The sequence below is a fragment of the Rhineura floridana genome, chromosome 20, assembly GCF_030035675.1.
Source record: "Rhineura floridana isolate rRhiFlo1 chromosome 20, rRhiFlo1.hap2, whole genome shotgun sequence".
Taxonomy (NCBI): domain Eukaryota; kingdom Metazoa; phylum Chordata; class Lepidosauria; order Squamata; family Rhineuridae; genus Rhineura; species Rhineura floridana.
In genome coordinates, this window is record NC_084499.1 from 17130500 (window position 1) to 17139302 (window position 8803).

Consider the following 8803-nt stretch of genomic DNA (forward strand, 5'->3'; position numbering starts at 1 on the left):
AGCATCAGCATTTTCCGCTCCTGTCTCTGTTTTTGCTGGAGTTCTCTGATACCACTAGCGGTGACAGGCAAGAATGGCTTTAAAAGGGAATTAGATTAGAAGAATGCAAGGAGGACAAGTCTACCGGCCCTAGGGCTAAGGATGCACAATGGGAAGAATTTATTTCAAGGATTTATAATCTGCTTTCTTTGAGATCCATGCTCCGCAAAGCAGCTCACAACAATACAAATACATATCCAAATATGATATAGGAAGCTGCCTTCGTATTGGATCAGACCATTGGAGTCCATCTAGCTCAGTACAGTCTACAGCGGGGTGGTGCACGTGAACTCCCTGGAGACCTTTCCTGGTGCCTGCAGGCTCCCCTCCACTGAAATTAGGCTTGAAAGAAGCACTCTTTTGCAGCCAATAGAACAGTTTTAGGTTGGGGGAGTGGTTGTGGGGTGCCCACAACAGTTTCTCTGCTTAGCAAATGGGCCTTCAAGACCCTCCAAAAGACTGGCAGCCCCTGGAGGGGTGGAGAGGAGGGGCCCGGAGTGTGGTGGTGGTGCCTGTAGCACTTTCTCAAAATTCCAAATTGTTACCATTATTTATTTGTTTGGATTTATGTCCTGCCCTTCCTCCCGAAGGTACCCAGGGCGGCAAACATAAATAAAACAATTTGACAAGGAGAAAAATGTACTAAAAGCATTCCAAAAACACAATAGCAATTAAAAGCATTCTAAAGCTCCATTACAAATTTTGCAAATTGCAGCTTAAAAACATTCTTTCATCAGCGGTCTTTGGGTTGCCAGGAACAACAAGATCAGCCTCAAAAGACCTCCTCTCCGTCCCACCAATTAAATCAGCTAGACTGGTGAGAACTAGGGAGAGGGCTTTTTCAATCATGGCACCCACTCTATGGAATTCCCTCCCAAATGACATCCACCATGCCCCCTCCATAATGAGCTTCCGCTGGACCTTGAAAACCTGGCCCTTCAGGCAGGCCTTTGAGGTGGGTTAGGTTTTAGTGTTACTGTTGGAATTTTAAGGTTTTAATGTGAATTGTATGTTTTATGTTGTGCGTCGCCCAGAGTGGCTGGAGAACCGGCCAGATGGGTGACTAATAAATTTAATAAATAAATAAATCAAATGCCTGGGTGAACAGGAGCATTTAAAAATTCCTCTTGAATGCTAATAATGAGGAAGACAGACTCACCTCACCGGGAGGGCATTCCACAAATGCGGAGCCACTACAGAAAAGGTCCTGTCATGGTTCATCTTCACATGTGCCCACCGGCCCCATAAGGTTGGCTCCTTCTGGTCTACACTGACTGGCAGACGCTCTCCAGGGTTTTCAGGCAGGGGGGCATTCCCCGCCCTATTTGGAGATGCCTGGGATTGAACCTGGCACCTTTGCCATACAGAGCAGATGCTTTACGCTGAGCTGTAATATATTATTGTAATATTTAAAAAATGCTCTCTTGTATAACACAGAAACATTTTAAACACCAATCTCCTTGTAAATCACTTTGGGATGTCTCATGGCAAGCAATCCATAAATGAAATAAATAATTTAGATTCTCACACACGTATGCTTGTGCACACGTGCATGCCTACAGTCTGTTTTTGCAGTCTAAGGCAGGCGGCCTATTGGTTTAATCAGCTGCATGCAGCTTAGTGGATTCCCCATGTATATAGATTTGGGCTCCCCTGGTGAGATAGCAAACATAAGGACCTTGCTGCATCAGGGCCCAGGCCCAACTGGTCCAGCATCCTGCTCCCACCGAGGGGGGAACCAGATGCCTCAATGGGGAAGTCCCAGAACTGGTATTTAGAGGCTCTGACACTGGTGGGGGAATGCTAGCAGAGACGGCCCAAAATTTTACAGGCTTTCCAAAATCATGAGAACTAGAACTCATTCTCTTTTTAAAATAATTGTGCATGATTCCTTAAGAACCCTGGCTTTCCACATTCAGAAAGCATATGCAATCTATGTTACATGTTCCTTTTGAGACATAAAGTGGAAACTATCTCTGCATTCTTTCCTTTTCTAAAAATAACCTTAACTACAGAAATTGCAACTTGTCGGTTGATGTGAATAGTTTTTGAGCGGTGTCTGATTTTACTGCCTCATCCTCAGCGTGCACTCTTGGAGGCTGTCATTGTCTGCTGGCCCTGTTTGAGTTTTATCATGGAAGGCTGTTGTAGTAGCTGCTGAGCCTTTTTTATATTTGTTCTGGCACCTGTTGCTCACCACCAGTGTCTTCTCCGAGGGTCTCCTTGTGAAGTGACCAGCTTTGGCTAATCAGTTTAGGCGCTGTCGTCACAGAGGGATAAAGGAGGTATTGAATTAAATTAGTTGGTTTGCAGGAAAAATAGCAATTTTTACACACACACAAGAACTACTGCCCCATCAGAAGAAGAAGAAGCTATTGGTTGAGACAGCTCTGACCTCATTTGATTGAAATGAGCTGCCCTTAACCTTTGGCAGTGGTGGTGCCTCTGCTGCGGTGTTATGGAATGTTTGTGAACATTCCAACTGCTCTGAAGTTTTTTTTTAAAAAAAACAAAATAGGCCAAGAGACAGATGGCTCTGTATGCTGTGAGTAGGATGGGGTTCAGCAGAGATGGGAGTGGCAGGCACTCTGGAAAATTAACTTCTAAACTCGACTGTGAGGTAGGGAAAGCAGATGCAGAAGTTATTACACCAGTATTACATGGAAGGCTTGATTCAGTCATTTGTGGGAAACCTGTGGCCCTCGAGATGTTCAACTCTTGTCAGCTCCAGGTAGCATGGCCAGCAGGGATGTAGTTGTCCAGGGTGTTGGGTTTTTTAGACCCTCTACTTTTTTGGGAGCCAGGTCCCAGCAGGGTTATGTCTCAAGTATCCTGTGAGCCAATCATCATGAAAGGGGAGCGTGTTGGCCACTGAAAAGAGTCTTCTAACATGTTTCCTTGTCCTTTCTGCTGACTGGAGGCAGTCAGAGTTAAAGGAGGTGAGTCAGCCACTGAGAAGACTCTTCTCAGTAGCCAACACACTCCCCTTTCATGCTGATTAGCTCCTAGGGATGTGTTATGGGAGAAGCATTAACAAGGATAGAGAAGCAGAACACAGTATTCAAACATGGCCAGATTATAATCTTAGAAGGGGAATAGCTGTGAGGTGGCATGGTTATGACTATCATGAAGGGACCCTGCTCTTCTGAATTTGCCACTACGCTACCGATTGGCCAGTGGTCAGGGACGATGGAAGCTGCAGTCAGAGCAACACAGGCTCCACCCTTGCATGGCATAGTCCCCCGCTTGCACAGCAAACACATTGCAAATATCCATAGGTCACTTCAGCTATCGCACTTTTCCCATGTGAAAACTTTCTGCATGATGATCTGTACTTGAAAATGCAAGTGATTAAGTGATATAAAAATGTCAGGCATGAATTACCGGATGCAAAGTTGCATCAAGGGCCTCTGCACAGAGTCCTTAAACTCTGCCTAGCAATTCCCTTGTCAGAGATCCTTTCTGATTTCCGTTAAAATCCTACAGAGCTCTGCCAGTAAATCCCAATCAGATGTCTGTCTCAGTGATAGAGGCAGCAATTCTCAAATACGGAACTGGTGCCTTTTTGAGCTTGGGACAAAAGTCACTGGCAATATGAAGACAAGTTAGAACAGGTGATTTTATATGTGTGTGTGTGGACACACATGCAATTATATATATATAAAGTTGGTCTTATTATAGTTGGCTGCGTCCCCCCTTCTTTTTGGTTATGAATAGTGGATTGCAAGTTGTTGACCTCTAAATTCTTTGCATTGATCGTCCAGCACACTGGAATGTACCACACATCCTAGAAAAGGTCTCTTGTCAGCTGCACTCTTCCAGATGCCTCTTGTGCTGGCTGGCCGGTAAAAACCATTTTAGTTCATTGCAAAGGAGACTGAGAATTGACAGAAAGCTGTTCCATTCTCCCAACAAGCACAGGAAGCAAGAGGAGGGCATCGTTTCACGTAGTTGCTTAAATCAAATCAAACAAAAAAACCCACAGGGGCTAGGCGATGCTTTAATTGTAGAGGGGTGGGCAGAATGTAGTTTGGGGTCTGCTTGGTTGATCTCGGAATGATTTGCAGTAGATTAAATCATTAGGGTTGGAAGGATCTGTCGATTTCATTTTCTGAGGTTTCTCTTTTATCCACTCTTAAATTCGGTTCTCCATGTTTTGGCAGCAGTTTGCAATTTTAGTGCAGATTTATCCTAATGAATACATGTCTGCATGCAGTTTTGACTCGCTACACACTTTTACAAGCACTTCTAATTTATTTTGGTATGTTGTTTTCCCTTTGTAACTTTTAACATTAGTATGATTTTATCTATTTATATGCATTCCATTATATTTCCTAAAAATGATGTTATGTGTTCTTATCTGATGATTCCATTGTCTGTAATAGAATTTGATTTGATTTGATTTCAATGCATTTTTCTCAACATTGGTTGGAGAACTGCATTGCAAAATTCCTCTAAGTGAGGTTTTCAAAGAATGCCTGTGTTTTGGTTCTCATATAGTTTTGGAAAGTGCAAATTTAAATGCAAACTTTCCTCCCCCCTCACTTCTCTCAGTAGTAGCAAATGAAGTGGCAAGAGTGAGCGCTTGTTTTGTGTACAAGAGGTCCCAGCTTTGATCCTTGGTGTTCCCAGGCAGGGCTGGGATTTGGGAAAGATTCCCTTTCTGAAAACCTGGAGCATTGCTACCTGTCAGTTTCAACAATACAGACTTAGATGGCCCATCAAAAGTCTGTACCTTCAAAAGGGCACCTTCAAAACTGTTGCCATTTTGTGGATGGGGTTCAGTCATGTATTGGTGAATTCAGGCTCTGTGACTAAAGTGGATGTGGTGGTCTTTCATGGTGGTGCTGGAGAGCTGCTGCTGGTCAGTGTAGACAATACTGAGCTGTATGGAACAGCTGTCTGACTCCATATAAGGCACCTTCCTATGTTCCTAAACCCTTTCAGACTTAAGGCAAGACGTGTCCATCCTTCCACTGAGAGATTTAATGTTGGGGAAGGGCCTTAGCTCAATGGTAGAGCCTCTGCTTTGCACACAGAAGGTCCCAGGTTCAATCCATGGCATCTCCAGGGAGGGCAGGGAGGGATTCCTTGCCTGAAATCCTGCAGAGTCACTGCCAGTCAGTGTAGACTGTACAGAGTTAGATGGACCAATGGTTTGACTCAGTATAAGGCAGCTTTCCTATGTTCCTATTTAAAACAACCTTTAATATGGAACCATGATAGAATCTTCATTTAAGGCAGGTGCAGGGAACCTTTGGCCCTCCAGAATTCCTGATATCTCCCATCAGCCCCAGCAAGCATGGCCAATGGCCAGAGATGATGGAAGTTGTAATTAAGCAACATGTGGAGGGCTAAAGGTTTGTCACACCTGATTTGGGGCAAGGGCCACAGCTCAATAACAGAGCATCTGCTTTGCACACAGAGGATCCCAGGTTCAATTTCCAACATCTCCAGGCAGGGCTGGAAGAGACCCCTGCCTGAAACCCTGGACAGCTGCTGCCAGTCAGTGTTGACAATATCATCATCATCCTGCCATTCACCCTAAGATCCCTGGACCGGTTATAACAATGTAAAAGGCAAATTCAAGACCAAGTTTGATTACAAAAGTTGGGTGAGTCCTACAAAATATACATCTCAGGTGTCAAAGGCCAGGGTAAGAGGTGCATCTCGACTGAGCTAAATGGATCTGCGGTCTGACTTAATGTTCCTGTCTTCAGACAGATAATTTAGTTTCCCCCAGCTGTGCTGTAATATGTTTTGAGCTACGGGCCCGGAGCAACATTTTTTTTTTTATAGGCAGCAATGTTGGCGGCAGCTTGGCAATGAAGGATCGAGTTTCTTGCTTTTATAGTGTCAAACGGAGCGAGGGCTGGGCGTCTCCAAAAGGGCATTCCGATTTGACAGCTGCTCTGTAGTCTGCCTGTCTGGCCTGTGTCCAGTTTTCGGCAGACAGGTGCTCTGGCTTGGGGGCTGGAGCCGGGAGGGAAATAACTTGGGCTTCGACTGCAGCATCTTTGGCATGTACGACCCAATGGGTGCAGAGTTCTTCTAACTTGCGAGGAACATAGGAAACGGGAAGCTGCCGTCTCCTCTATGAGTCAGAGCCTTGGCCCACCTAGCTCAGTATTGTCTGCACTCACTGGCAGCGGCTCTTGATAATTTCAGGCAGGAGTCTCTCCCAGCCCTACCTGGAGATGCTGCTGGAGATTGAACCTGGGACCTTCTGCATGCAAGGCAGGTGGTCTACCCACTGAGCTATGGCCCTTCCCTGTGTATAGTTTGGGTGCGCTTGAGCAGTTTGCATGCAGAATGTCCCTGTGTTCAATCCCCCAGCATCTCCAGCTAAAACAGGTGTGGGGAACCTCTGGCCCTCTAGATATTGCCAAACTACAATTCCTATCATCCCTGGCCGTCGGCCATGCTCGCTGCAGGAGCTGATGGGAGCTGTCGTTCAGCAACAGCTGGAAGGCCAAAGGTCCCCCCGCCCCATCTGCGTGAAAAGGATCACTGTGAAAAGTTCTATGCATGCTTTGAGACCCTTCATGCTGGGTCATCAGAGACACCCGCTATTGGCATGTGGCCCCAGGAGGATTAACTAAGGGTGGATGCGGCCCTTGGGGGGAAAAGTTATCCACCCCAGTGTAAAGCCTTCATGTTTACTGAAGTTGTGGGGCAGGGGGTGCAGGGTTGAGCCTGTTTTGGACAGGCCTGTGGGCGGAGTCTGGCACACAAACTGCCTTTCTCCTAAGCAGTTATAAATGATTGGTGGAAAAGAGCTGGGATCGCTCTTTACCCTGATGGTTCAGGATCCAAAGGAGAGAAATGTTCCTGGTCCACTGGCAACTCTGGATGGATTGCTGAGAGTTGTGGTGGGTGGGGCAGGCTCTTGGAAGATGCAACATAGAATGCAATATTTTATTCCACCTTATCGTTGGCTTTGTGACTGCCTCCCCTTGCAAAAAAGCCACTACACCTGGCAATCTCCAGCTGGAAATTTTTGGGGTGGGGCATCTCACACAGCAGGCTTCAGTCTGGGGAACCTGTTTCAGCCTGAGGAGCCGCATTCCCTCCTGGGGAGCCTTCTGAGAGCTGCATGCCACTGGTGGGCAAAAGTAGACAGGGCCACAGATGTAAAATTGTACCTTTCTGCAGTTGGCAGATTCTATGCACACTCATGCAGCCCTCTCCATCCAGGGAAGCAAGAGTCCAGGGACCCACAGCGGCCAGGCCAAAACAGTTGGGGTGCAAAGTAGCAACCGGGAAGGGTGTGGCTTGGGGAGGGCTCCGAGGACCAGAGATGTCTGGAGGGCTGCATTTTGGGGCCTGGCCCGGAGGTTTCCTCACTCCTGCTGAAGAGAGTTTGACTTGCCAAATTTTGAGAGGTCATCCCCCGCAAAAAAAAAATCTCCACCTGCCAATAGGTTGGAGAATTTTGAGACACCATTTTTGTGCAACTCTGGCTTTGCCAGTGGCTGACTTTCCCCCCAGCTATCCATTTGCCTGTCCTGGTTCTAGTCGTGCAGTCAAGTTCTTGTTTACTTTTTTGGAAGAACGAATGTGAAAATCTCAGGGAGGTGGCAGCGTCTTTGGAGGGGAGGGAGGCAGTAAAGTTTTGTGTGTGTATGTGTGTGTTGGATTCTCCTCTCCAGGCTGTTCTGGAGTCTTCACTTTTATCAGGAGCCATTGCTATCAAGCAGCTGTCAACTGTTGCTAAAATGGGAAGGCTTGACGTAACTCCAGTCACCCATCTTTTGTGTGTTTCCCCCCTTGGCTTTATAAATAGATGTTCAGACAAGGACCTTGAGCCCCAGAGATTTCGTGCCTTGCACTCTCGCATGCTGCCGGCAAGTTCATCTGCCCAGAATAGTCGGCTGTTTCTTCAATGACACAGAATCAGGTTCCCAGGCTGAAATCACACAGGTGAAGCTCACCTGTCCATACATCTATATGACATCGGAGTGACCAGTTATGCATGATAGCTCATCCCCCCCAAAATGATGCCAATTTGCATATAATTTGCATGTGACAGATCAGGATGGAAGGATCTGTCAACTCCAGTTCTCATTTTTCCAATCTGAAATTCAGTACTGCAGCAATTCTGCGAATGTTTTTTGAAAATCCTCATTGAAAATTCATCAGCATTTTGGTGTGAATTTCCCTTAGTAAACACATTTTTGTATGCAGTTTCTGACTAACGTACATGTCTTTACAAGCAATTTTTCCTAACATAATGCATCTTTGTTCTTTTCACTAATATATTCATTTTTAAGCACACTTTCCCCCGAAATATGTGTATTTTTGTAAACCTTGGTTGGAGAACTGCGTTGCAAAATTCAGATAAACACACATTTTGAAGGATGGCTGTGTTTCAATTCTATTGCTTTGGAAAGGTTGAAATTGACAGACTCAGCTTTAAATGTGAAACTGAATTGAAATTCCCCCCCCATATGTGTGTTTGTGTGAGAGACAGAAGGTAGATTGCCACCTTTGTGTATTCCCAGGGCTATATAATTGCTGAATGTATAGGCAGGCTTTATATATTTTTGTCTGTGTGTGTGTGAGTGACTGAAAGAGAGATTGTAAGGCCATTTTGTACTCTTGGAAAGAGCGTTGCAATGAAGTTTTTAAAAGTGTCTTCTTGTTCTGTGCACGTTTTCTCATCCTCACCCTTTCCAACCCAGCAAACTGGCAGTGGGGGAAGGTTACACCCTTAGCTGCAATCGCCCTGTTCTCTGCACCAGCAGCAGCAGCACCAGCTGTG